This window comes from Macaca mulatta, chromosome 18, assembly GCF_049350105.2.
Source record: "Macaca mulatta isolate MMU2019108-1 chromosome 18, T2T-MMU8v2.0, whole genome shotgun sequence".
Lineage (NCBI taxonomy): Eukaryota > Metazoa > Chordata > Mammalia > Primates > Cercopithecidae > Macaca > Macaca mulatta.
The window spans coordinates 77,887,150-77,899,629 of NC_133423.1; the positions used below are offsets into that span (position 1 = coordinate 77,887,150).

At 42.9% G+C, this 12,480-nt stretch overlaps 1 protein-coding gene and 1 pseudogene across 3 annotated transcripts in view; both read left to right on the forward strand.

Moving 5' to 3' along the window:
• Positions 1 to 12,480, forward strand: part of ARHGAP28 (Rho GTPase activating protein 28) — a 198,080-nt gene that overhangs the window by 60,362 nt on the left and 125,238 nt on the right. The gene's annotated exons all lie outside the window — the stretch shown is intronic.
• On the forward strand, positions 4,090 to 5,118 carry LOC707342 (large ribosomal subunit protein uL30-like 1 pseudogene; annotated as a pseudogene).

Genomic DNA, 12,480 nt, shown 5'->3' on the forward strand with positions numbered 1-12,480 from the left:
TCTTTCCCAAATCTTGGAAATCCATCAGTAACATAGTATCTAAATTCTAAAAAGGAGCAGGAGGGTTTTAGACCAGGTGCTCCTGAGACCAAAGTGAAAGCTGGTCTTCCCTTAACTGCCACAGCCGGCTCCAACCTGCTAGTCCTGTTTCTCCAAGAGAATCTGTTGAGGCCACTCTGTTCTTCACTTTCTGAGCTGGGCTTTTGATGGCTTCCCAGCACTTGGCCTCAGGCATTCAGCTTGTTTTTCTTTTATCTTTAATGCTGCCCCTACTTATCCACTTGGGGTTCTTTTCATCCTAAAGATTACCTATAGAAATAAACAGGGACTCACTGCAGTTTTTTTTCAATGTCACCCCCCTTGAGAAGTCCAGACTCTGTGTTTTAAGGGTGTTAACTTTTTTTTTTTTTTTTTGAGATGGAGTTTCACTCTTGTTGCTGAGGATGGAGTGCAATGGCGTGATCTTGACTCACTGCAACCTCTGCCTCCCGGGTTCAAGCGATTCTGCTGCCTCAGCCTCCTGAGTAGCTGGGATTACAGGCATGAGCCACCACGCCTGCCTGATTTTGTATTTTTAGTAGAGATGGGATTTCTCCATGTTGGTCAGGCTGGTCTTGAAATCCTGACCTCAGGCGATCTGCCTGCCTCAGCCTCCCAAAGTGCTGGGATTACAGGCGTGAGCCACTGTGACCGGCCTGGGTATTTACCTTTAACCACAGGACATAATGCATTGCTGAATTAATAAAAAGTTCACTCTTACTCTTCTCCACTTTGAGAGGCTCTGGGGGGAGCTTATCCACAAACCCCCCTTGCCCTCTAGTTCCCAGTTGGGTTTGGCCAATGGGAGGCACAAAAGGCAGTCAAGGACTGGGAAGAAAGTGAGACTAGGATGTTTATTCCCCTTTCCCATCCCTATGAAAACTGTGTTTCTCTATTCTGTACCCAAGACCACAGCTCTTTTCATGACTCTGGCCTACTGTTCCTGTTCCAGCTCTCTTTGGTTTGGGTAACCACTCCCTCCCTTTGGGCTTCCAGTCTAGGGCTGGTGATGCCTCATCCTCCTGGTTGCTAACTGTTAAGGTCTTTAATTTTTTCTTCCCCTCATGCCACTCACATTTTGCAAATAGCCAGACAGACTCTTATTAAAGCCTCCTCAGTTACCTCTTTGAGTTTACTGTCTACTTCCTCCCAGGAGCCCAGTCAAATCCATGCAGGTCCCTGGGCTGGCTTGCTCCTGGAGGTGTGTCTAAACTGTAGCCCAGCGGTATTTGTAACCCCTGGCAGCTTTGTTAAAAATGCAGAATGTTAGATTCTGCCCCAGACTTCTTGACTCAGAGTCTGCATTTTAACCAGACTCCCAAGTGATTTATATGCACCTAGAGATTAAGAAGCACTGCTTTAGGGATCAAGTAGCCAGGAGCCTGTTTGGGTTTAAATGGTCTGAATGTAATCACTTTCATTTCTGGGGAAAGCCCACAACTTTTCTTGCTTCTCCTGCCCTCTCTCCAACCTCTTTCCTACCCTCCACCACGGAGCAAATCTCACACTCCTCTTACCTCTTTCCTCATTTATTCCACAAAGTGTTACTGAATCCATTCTAAACTCCAGGCAAGGTGGTAGATGTTAAGGATACAAAGAATAAGGAAGCATGTTCCTGCCCTCAATTCAATTTAGTGAAGGAATGAAGACATGATCATAGTCAATTTCAGTGCAGTAGGAGGTACATCACAGAGATGGGAACAAAATGATGTGAAAACAAAGGCCAAACTTACCCAAAGTTCCTTTGCTTGATGAATGTTAAATCCCTCTGTGAAATTCTTTGAAATGTATTGTGTTTTCTAATTTTAGTCACATGTGAAAATACTGAGTAAAGATATCTGATTTTAATCCCCTGTCCTCAAGCTTTATTCGAGTGTCACATTTGACAAATAGCAGTATCTCTCCCAAGAACAGCTAGCAGTCCGTGGAGTCAGAGCTGTTTGTACTGAGGCAGCTGCTGAGCAGCAAATGCCTGTGGGCAGCCAGAGCCTGAGGAAATTAAGGAGCTGATTTTTTTTTTTTCCAAAAGGAAATTCGTGGAGAAAACACCAAAGGATTCTCTCGTAAGCTGTCTTTGGAATTAATTTCAGTGCTTGTTAAAACACCTAAATCCCTCTTTCAGAAGGATTGTCCGATGACTTCCTAATTAGGTTCTCTTCTTTTATCATCTGCAAGGAACACTCCCCATTCGAGTCCCTGCATAGTTCACATAAGCAAAATAACACAGATTCCAGATTGCCTAAGCAAGAGTGGTGGAACACTCTTTCATATCATTATAACTTTTAAAAAAAATACTGGCTTAGGGCTTTGAATATTAATTTAACTGTTCATTCATTCATTCAAGAGTACCAGGTGTGTCACTCAAAATTTAACTCTTCCCTCCTTCCTGGCACTATCACTCAGTGGTAAAGACAGCTCCATCACTCTGGGTTCTTTCTTTCCACCTCCAATGCATCTTTCTACCTCCAGTGTGTCCTTCTTTATTTTTTATTTATTTATTTTTTTTTTTATTTTATTTTTTGAGACAGAGTCTTGCTCTGTTGCCCAGGCTGGAGTGCAGTGGCTGGATCTCAGCTCACTGCAAGCTCCGCCTCCCAGGTTTACGCCATTCTCCTGCCTTAGCCTCCCGAGTAACTGGGACTACAGGCGCCGCCACCTCGCCCAGCTAGTTTTTTGTATTTTTTAGTAGAGACGGGGTTTCACCGTGTTAGCCAGGGTGGTCTTGATCTCCTGACCTTGTGATCCGCCCATCTCGGTCTCCCAAAGTGCTGGGATTACAGGCTTGAGCCACCGCGCCCAGCCCAGTGCGTCCTTCTTTGGCCCAGCAATCCCTTAGATCAGCACAGTTGCTTCCTCCTCTTTGCTTCCTTAGTTTGTGAGCACCCGGGACTTGGGTTGGCATCTGTGCATGCCTGCAGGAATTGATGCCCTGACTGTGGTCCCGTGCCCCTGCTATGTCGTAACCCTTATTGTATGATAAATGACTAAACCAACCAGCAGGTTTTGAGAATTCCAAGGAAGTGGGTGCAGCTGAGAAACTGAGAAAGGGATGACTGTGCCTGTGATATATAAATGAGCTTCCATGTAGATATGAGCACTAGACTGAGATGGACATTTTCAGGCTTTACTTAGTTTTCCAGTGACTAATACCACACAGTGATAGTGCATGAAATTAGCTTAGTTGGTCAATATCTGCGTTTGAAAAAATGAAATAGAAAAGGAAATAGGTCAGAGTATATCACACATAATGAGACTGCTTCGTGAAATTTTTGTTACATATATGAGGTATGTGTGTGTACTGGGTAGAGATCTAAATTGTGTTTCTTCATATGGGTTGACATTAAACATTTTTTGGAAACCACTCCCTGAGGAAGTGTCTGTTTGAAATTAGGAGAAGTTTTATTGGGAGGAACAATTGGGAGGGAGGTTTGGGAGAGGAAACGTCAGTTGAACAAAACAGTATTTTGACATGGAGTGACCAAGGCAGTGATTTCCAGAGTTATTAATTTGTGCAAGCTAAACTGCAACTAGACATTAGTCCCATTGGGTCGTAAGCTTATAGATTACACCTTCTTCATTGTTTTCTATTTTATTTTTCCCTTTCTTTAGTTTTTAGTGAAGGATGTTTTGACAATTTATCCTGTCATATATACTTAAAGAAAAATTTAACTATGCCAGTCTAAAAGGGCTAGGTGTATACCCAGATCAAGATAAGTTGGTGTCAATGAGGATGAAAATGTGAGAACCCAATGGAGAAGAGCAGTCCATAGGAAGGAACAGTGGAGCTCAGTTTTTCTCACCACTCTCTTCTCCCACCATTCGGGGTCTCCACCATCGTCCCACCGTAACCTTCCAACCACACGCCCCCCAGCATGCCTTTTTGGGATGTGCTGACCACTTCATTCTTTGAAACTATTATTCCAGTGTCCTTGCTATTGATAGGTGAATCCCTGAAAAAAATGATATAAGACCGTACCATTTAAAATTTGATGGAAAGATCAATACAAATTATCCTCACAACAAGAACTGCCATTCAAAACTTTTAAAGTGACCACTAGAAAGATGGCGGAGCAAGAGCAGAGAAAAATCCCTTTGGTTCCAGAAAATCTGCTGCAAAAGAGGAAGGCTTGTCAAGCCCTCCAAGCCACCCAGGCAAAACAGGCACTTTTGGCAAAGAAGCAGCAGAGGAAAGGAAAAAGGCTCAGGTTTAAGGGACTGGAATCATTCCTCCGTGATTCCTGGTGGCAGAAACGCGACAAGGTGCATCTCAGACGACTAGAAGTGAAACCTCACGCCTTGGAATTCCCAGATAACATTCCCTGGCCTTTGTTGTACGCATCGAAAGGATTGATGGCGTGAGTTTACTGGTGCAGAGAACCATTGCAAGACTTCGCCTAAAGAAAATTTTTAGTGGTGTCTTTGTAAAAGTCACCCCCTAGAACCTAAAAATGCTGCGTATAGTGGAACCTTATGTGACCCGGGGATTTCCAAATCTGAAGTCTGTCCAAGAACTCATTTTGAAACGTGGACAAGCCAACGTCAAGAATAAGACCATCCCTCTAACAGACAACACAGTGATTGAGGAGCACCTGGGGAAGTTTGGCTTCATTTGCTTGGAAGACCTCATTCATGAAATTGCCTTCCCAGGGAAGCATTTCCAGGAGATCTCATGGTTCTTGCGCCCTTTCCACCTCTCAGTGGCCCGTAATGCTATCAAAAATAGAGTGGGCTTCCTCAAGGAGATGGGCACACCTGGCTATCGGGGTGAACGCATCAATCAGCTCATCCGTCAGCTGAACTAGACCCAGGTGTCAAACTGTGGTAAATTTTTATCAATGAAGTGGAAGCATGTGTTTAATTGTTTTGGGAATTTTTATCAAGTATCTTCAGAGAAGATTATTTCCTGCTTTATCTTCAAAAACCGGAAAGGAAGGGTCAAAGAAAAGACAGTAGCTGGCCAGGCGTGATGGCTCACGCCTGTAATCCCAACACTTGGGAGGCTGAGGTGGGCGGATCACCTGAGGTTGGGGGTTCGAGACCAGCACGACCAACATGGAGAAATGCCGTCTCTACTAAAAATACAGAAATTAGCCGGGCATGGTGGCATATGCCTGTAATCCCAGCTACTCAGGAGGCTGAGGCAGGAGAATTGCCAGGTGGAGGTTGCAGTGAGCTGAGATCATGCCATTGCACTCCACCCTGGGCAACAAGCGAAACTCCATCTCAAAGAAAAGAAAAGACAGTAGCTTATGTTCATGGCAAGCACCTCTCATCACAGTCCAGTTCCAAGGAAAAATTCCAGTGTTTTCTGCATTGGGTGCTGCATCGTCTGAAATCAGCACATTCCGTGGAGGAAGGAGTCCTGCTTTGTTGCATCTATCTTAGGGTTTAATGTTGGTAAATGAGTCACTCTAGCATTTGTACAAGGCTCCCTAAGACTCCTGCAGCAGTTGACCAAGCCCAGGGACATAACTGAATCTGGAGAGTCCTAGGACCTTGTTTTGAAAAACACTGAAAATACACATAGGAAGAAAGGCATACAAATAGATGTTCACTTGTCTCTGCAAAAAAAAAAAAAAAAAAAAAAAAATTTAAACCTACTTGCTATGGCTATTGATATATAAATATTAATAGCTATAAAAGCTATTTGCTGTGGGGAAAAAAAATCCCTAAAATAGCAAATTTTCTTTTTTCTTTTTTTTTTTTTGAGACGGAGTCTCCCTCTGTCGCCCAGGCTGGAGTGCAGTGGCCAGATCTCTGCTCACTGCAAGCTCCGCCTCCTGGGTTTAGCCATTCTCCTGCCTCAGCCTCCCCAGTAGCTGGGACTACAGGCGCCGGCCACCGCGCCCGGCTAGTTTTTTGTATTTTTTAGTAGAGACGGGGTTTCACCGTGTTAGCTAGGATGGTCTCTATCTCCTGACCTCGTGATCCGCCCATCTCGGCCTCCCAAAGTGCTGGGATTACAGGCTTGAGCCACTGCGCCCGGCCTCCAAATTTTCTTTTCAGAGCTCAGTTTCTTACCAGCAAATTTTTTTATTCTCTAGGCTTTTCCCTTTGGCCTAAAAATATTGAAATGTTCTCATGTGATCATTCATTCACAATTGAAGTTGGGGCCAGGCGCGGTGGTTCATGCCTGTAATCCCAGCACTTTTGGGAGGCTGATGAGGATGGATCACCTGAGGTCAGGAGTTCGAGACCAGCCTGGCCAACATGGTAAAACCCCATCTCTACTAAAAACACAAAAATTAGGCAGGCGTGGTGGTGGACACCTGTAATCCCAACTACTGGGAAGGCTGAGGCAGGAGAATTGCTTGAACCTGGGACGTGGAGGTTGCAGTGAGCCAAGATCGCGCCACTGCACTCCAACCTGGGCGACAAGAGTGAAACTCCATTTAAAAATAATAAAAAGAATTGAAGTTGCCCTTGTAAATGTATTTTGAGGATAAGAAAAAAAAATAAGAATCAGCATCTCTTGAGTGAAGAAAGTTATTTAAACTACATTCTTATTATTTACTTTTCCTTTATACCAATAATATATCATTTGCTTTCATGTTTTAGGTAGAGGTCATAATGAGAATGGTTTTTAAGACTTTTTTTTTCAGGGCTGTAGTCTGTAACTGGGGAAATCTTTCATGTAGATTGGTGGTTTTCAACAGTGGAAGGAAGTTTAAAAAATGCATTCTGTCTGAGCCCCAACCCCTGAAATTCTGATTGTTTTTCTCTAAGATAATATAGCATAATGCCTGTGGCACAGACATTAAGACTTTACAAAGCTGTGATGTGCAGGCAAAGCAATGGCACTTTGAATTTTAAACTGGTGGGTTGGCTTTCCATAGGTGTCCCCATGGGTGTTTTCTGTTTCACTTTCCAAAAACACAGTTTTAACAATGTTATCATTCTCTATTAAAAGTGTTAGACACAACTCTCAAGGACAACTGTATTTTAAATATACAGGCACAAGAGACTTCTTAATGTAAAAGTTTAATTCCAACTTTTAAATAATCTACCTGCTGTCCATCACAGTTGGATTGACAGTTGGATTACTCCAACTGTAATTTCCTCTTTAACTAATTTGAGTAGTTCTGCTTTGTTCCGTGTATTCTGGTTCATTCTGCCTTTTGCCTCGTCAGAAAATACAGGTTGGCTTCAGTTTCTCCTGGCCTTGAGGCATCTGTGTGTCCGTAGTTGATAAGGTCTGGATCTGTGTCCCTGCCCAAATCTCATGTTGAATTGTAATCTGCAGTGCTGGTGGTGGAACCTGGTGGGAGGTGATTGGATTGTGGAGGTGGAGTTCTCATGAACAGTTTAGCACCACCCACCCTTGTTACTGTATAGTGAGTGAGTTCTCGTGAGATCTGGTTGTTCCAAAGTGTGTAGCACCTCCCTCAGCCCCTTCCTCCTGCTCCGGCCAGGTGACGTGCTAACTCCCCCTTTGCCTTTTGCCATGATTGTAAGTTTCCTGAGGCCTCCCCAGAAGCCAAGCAGATGCCAGCATCATGCTTCCTATACAGCCTGTGCAACTGTGAGCAATTAAGCGTCTTTTGTTTATGTAATAAATTACCCAGCCTCAGGCATTTCTTTATAGCAATGCCAGGATGGTGTGCCAGACTGTATCAGAGACAAATGATACAAAGATGACCAAGATACAGTATTTTGCCCAGGAAGAATAATTCCTGTGGCCACCTCTGTCTTATATCAAGAGATAAGTGTGAAACAGCATATCCACAACAGTGTTTGTGAAGACAGTGTGAGTGGCTCCCAACTCTACCAGCAAAGGCTTCAAAGGAGTAATGACATTTGAATTGAGTCTTAAAGGATAAATGTATTATTTGGCCTGACAACGCAGAAGAAAAAGACATTTTTGTCAAAGGTATCAATCTTGTAAAAATGCCACAGTTCATGACTTGTACCAGTGAAGGTAGCAAGGTCTATGTGTTGGTGATGAATTTGCAGGGGATGAGTCTGAAGAAACAAGACTTGGGAGAGAGGGTGTGAGACCTTTTTATGACATGCATAGAGTTGGCACCTCAGCCTTTGCATGGTAGGGAGCCAGCCGAAGGCTACCTCCATGACAGATCTATGCTTTGAAAAGACAGGCTGGGTGCAGTGGTCAGGAGTTCGAGACCAGCCTGGCCAACACAGCAAATCCTGATCTCTACTAAAAAAAATAAAATAATTAGCCAGGCATGGTGGCGCACACCTGTAATCCCAGCTACTAGGGAGGATGAGGCAGAAGAATTGCTTGAACACAGGAGGCGGAGGTTGCAGTGAGCCGAGATTGTGCCACTACACTCCAGCCTGGGCAACAGAGCATGACTCCATCTTAAAAAAAAGGAAGATACAACTAATCTATATTCCTTTTCGCCAGAGATCACCACCACTAACAATTCATTCCAGTCATTTTCCCTGCAGGTTTTACATACGTAGGAAAATTTTACATCCCAATTGTTAATTTAACACTATGAAAATCATTTCTTTTTATAATAAAGACACTCTATTAGTATACTTTTGATGGCTTCAAAATTACTTTTGTATAGATGCAAAATTAAAATATCAATTTTTTTTTTTTTGAGACGAAGTCTCACTCTGTCACCCAGGCTGAAGCGCAGTGGCACGATCTTGGCTCACTGCAAGCTTTTCCTCCCAGGTTAAAGTGATTCTCATGCCTCAGCCTCCCTAGTAGCTGGGACTACAAGTGCACACCACCAACCCTGGCTAATTTTTTGTACTTTTACAAAATACAGAGAGAGACGGGGTTTCACCATGTTGTTCAGGTTGGTCTCTAACTCCTGACCTCAGGCAATCCGCCTGCTTCGGCCTCCCAAAGTGCTGGGATTACAGGCATGGGCCACTGCACCTTGCCTCAAATTGTTTCTTTAATGGTTGTTTCCAAGTTTTCATAAATAACTTTGTACGTAACATTTTTGGGCATAAAGTTGTCTAAAATTATTATTTTCATAGGCTAGATACCTTAAGTACACTTAATGATTTAAATCATACTTAACATTAAGACTTTAATGTTGCTATATTGACTTTTAGTAAAAGTACAAAACTTGCGCTTGAGAGTTTAGACATATTCAGAATATAAGATAGTTTTGTTGGATTTGGTGGACACTTGCCCTAGGAGAATAAAAAATGATGAATTAGTGAAAAATATTCCAGTTTTCTAATTTGCCAGACTCAGTAAATGGTATTATCACCAACCAAGAAACACAGAAGATACAGGGAGAGCAGGTTTTGCAGAAAAGATCAGGAGTTCTGTTTGGGACGTGCTGCCTTTGATATACTGCACTGGGCGAAAATCCAAGTAGAACAGAGTGGACAAGTGAAAATGTGCTATGGAATCAACGAGGGGTGGGGAGTCCACCTACCTAGATTTGAGAGCAGTTTGGCAAATAATTGTTAGTAAATGTCTTAGAAATTCGTGGGAGAGAGAAGTTGATAAGAACAGAGGGGTAGAGGATGTAACGGAGGAACACTGCCACCTCCCAGGGTTGGGTACAAGAGGAGCCAGGGAAACAGACTAAGAAAGAGTGATCAGGGAAACAGGGAGATAGTGTTGTCACGGAAGCCTGGAGTGTGAGATTTTCCAGAAAAGAAAGAAGGAAAGAATGAATGGTCTGTAGATCCGTTACTTAGCACGATCAGACACATTGTCCCCTTTTGTTATCCCATAATGAAGTTTATAGATAATGTAATCTACTTGTGCACAAAATTTTAGAAATTAATATAATGCCCCAACTATAATATGAAGTGTATTAGGGTTCTCTAGAGGGACAGAACTAATAGGAGATATAGATATATAGAGATATAGATATAGATATATACGTATATGTATAGATATAGATATAAAATGGGGAGTTTATAAAGTATTACCTTACACTATTACAAGGTCCCACAATAGACTGTCTGCAAGCTTGAAGAGCAAGGAGAGCCAGGCCGAGTCTCAACACTGAAGAACTTGGAGTCTGATGTTCGAGGGCAGGAAAAATCCAGCACAGGAGAAAGACGCAGGCTGGGAGGCTAGGCCAGTCTCTCCTTTCCATGTTCCTCTGCCTGCTTTATATTCACTGGCAGCTGATTAGATGGTGCCCAACAGATTAAGGGTGGATCTGCCTCCCCCACCCCACTTACTCAAATATTAATCTCTTTTGACAACACCCTCACAGACACACCCAGGATCAACATTTATATCCTTCAATCCAATTAAGCTGACACTCAGAATTAACCATCACATTCAGGAAAAAGTAAAAGGAAAGTATATTTTATATAATAAGTATTTAAATATGTAAACATTGGGACATGACTAAAACTGACTGTACACATTGAAGGAGTCACTTGGTTGGTCTGATGTGCAGAATCACCATGCATGCTGCAAATGGAGAGGGGTCTGCTGAGCTGTATTGCTTGGGGTGCTGCAGATGACTTGAATTTCCAGAATGGTATTTGAACAAAACAACGTATAGTGTTTCCCTCAAATTACACTATGGTTGTATTGCTGTAAAGTCCCATGTATAAAAACATATTTTATGAGTACTTATTGTATGATTCCACTTATTTAGAATTCTATAAAGTGCCAGGTTTTTTTCTTTTGTTATTTATTTATTTATTTTGAGACAGAGTCTCACTCTGTCACCCAGGCTGGATTCTCCTGCCTCAGCCTCCCGAGTAGCTGAGATTACAGGCACCCACCACCATACCCAGCTAGTTTTTGTATTTTTAGTAGAGACAAGGTTGCACCATGTTGGCCAGGCTGGTCTCGAACTCCTGACCTCAGGTGATCTGCCTGCCTCGGCTTCCCAAAGTGCTGGGATTACAGATGTGAACCACTGTGCCTGGCCTAAAGAGCAAATAAATTTGTAGATTCAGAAAACAAATCATGGTTACCTGGAGATGGATGTAGAGGAAGGGATGAAATTACAAATGCATGTGAGAAGACTTTTGTAACTGATAGAGGTGTATGTGTCCTCGACTGTCATGATGGTTTCATATGTGCATACAAACGTCAAAACTCATCAGGTTGGCCGGGCATGGTGGCTCACACCTGTAATACCAGCACCTTGGGAGGCCAAGGTGGGCGGATCATGAGGTCAGGAGATCGAGACCATCCTGGCTAACAGGTGAAACGCCATCTCTACTAAAAATATAAAAAATTAGCCGGGTGCTGTGGCGGGTGCCTGTAGTCCCAGCTACTTGGGAGGCTGAGGCAGGAGAATGGCGTGAACCCGGGCAGTGGAGCTTGCAGTGAGCCACGATAGCGCCACTGCACTCCAGCCTGGGCTAAAGAGCGAGACTTCCGTCTCAACAGAAAACCCAAAACTCATCAGGTTGTACGTTTAATACATGTGCAGTTTATTGTTCATCAGTTATGTTCAATAAATTTTTTTCAATAAATGTTTAGTAAAACTGAGCAAAAAAATACATTGGATAGCTATGTCTAAAACTGCATTAAGCTCTGATAGTTATAAGCAGGTTTTTCTCCTGTGGTGAGTGTCCATCAGGGATTTGAAAGTCCTACATGACACAGGACAGTTCTTTCTTATGCAGGACTGTCCATGCGTTTTAGGACTCCTAGCATTCCTGGCCATGCCAATTAAATGCTAGCCCTTGCAGCAATCAGAAAGCGCTCCCACAGCATTCCAGAACACTCCCTATGGACTGCTACAGTGCAAGGGGAAGCAAGGGTTCACAGCAGCAAGTGCCCCTCCTTCGTTTTAGAGTTCTGGCTGAGCAAGAAATCGGGGAAAATAACATAATGGTAATCGTGACCTCGGTGGGACTCTGTAGTTCTCCCTCCTGTCGGCTGATCGAGTTGTTCCACTGCGTCTACATAAATTGCTCCAATCCCTTTTTTCCTCAGAACTATAGGTTCTTAGGTTAACTCATTAGACATACGAATGTTGCTGTTCCCCTTAGCAATGGCTCTCATCCAGCCAGTTTCCACCCCACTTACAAATGAAATACGTTCCCTAAAGCTACTTCCAGTCTGATGCTCACATTTACCTCATTCAAACTGTATTTCAAACACTAAGCAAGACATAATGAAAACCTTGAAAGAAACAACGTCTTATTCTGCATGATTTGTTGTGGCTTTTATACTGATTGTATTAGGTCCAAAAGTTTTCCGCATTTCTTCCCAAAAGACTATTTTACTTTAAGTCATGACTGGGGCAAGTGATTTGACATCTACAGCTTCTGTTTCTTCATAATTAACACACTTAAGAGACACAATAAATATGGAACCCTAAAATGCTATAAAAGTGTAAGGTCCATCACCAGTGGGCCGTAATTGACTACAGAAGGCCTTGGTATGTAACAATAGGTAAGGTCTTTTTATGCTCAAAATTAGGACAGATGAGGAACATTGCTCCTCTAATAATTCTCTGACCTGTTGTTTTAAGGATTCAGGCCACGGATGCTCTTCTTATATATACCTCTATT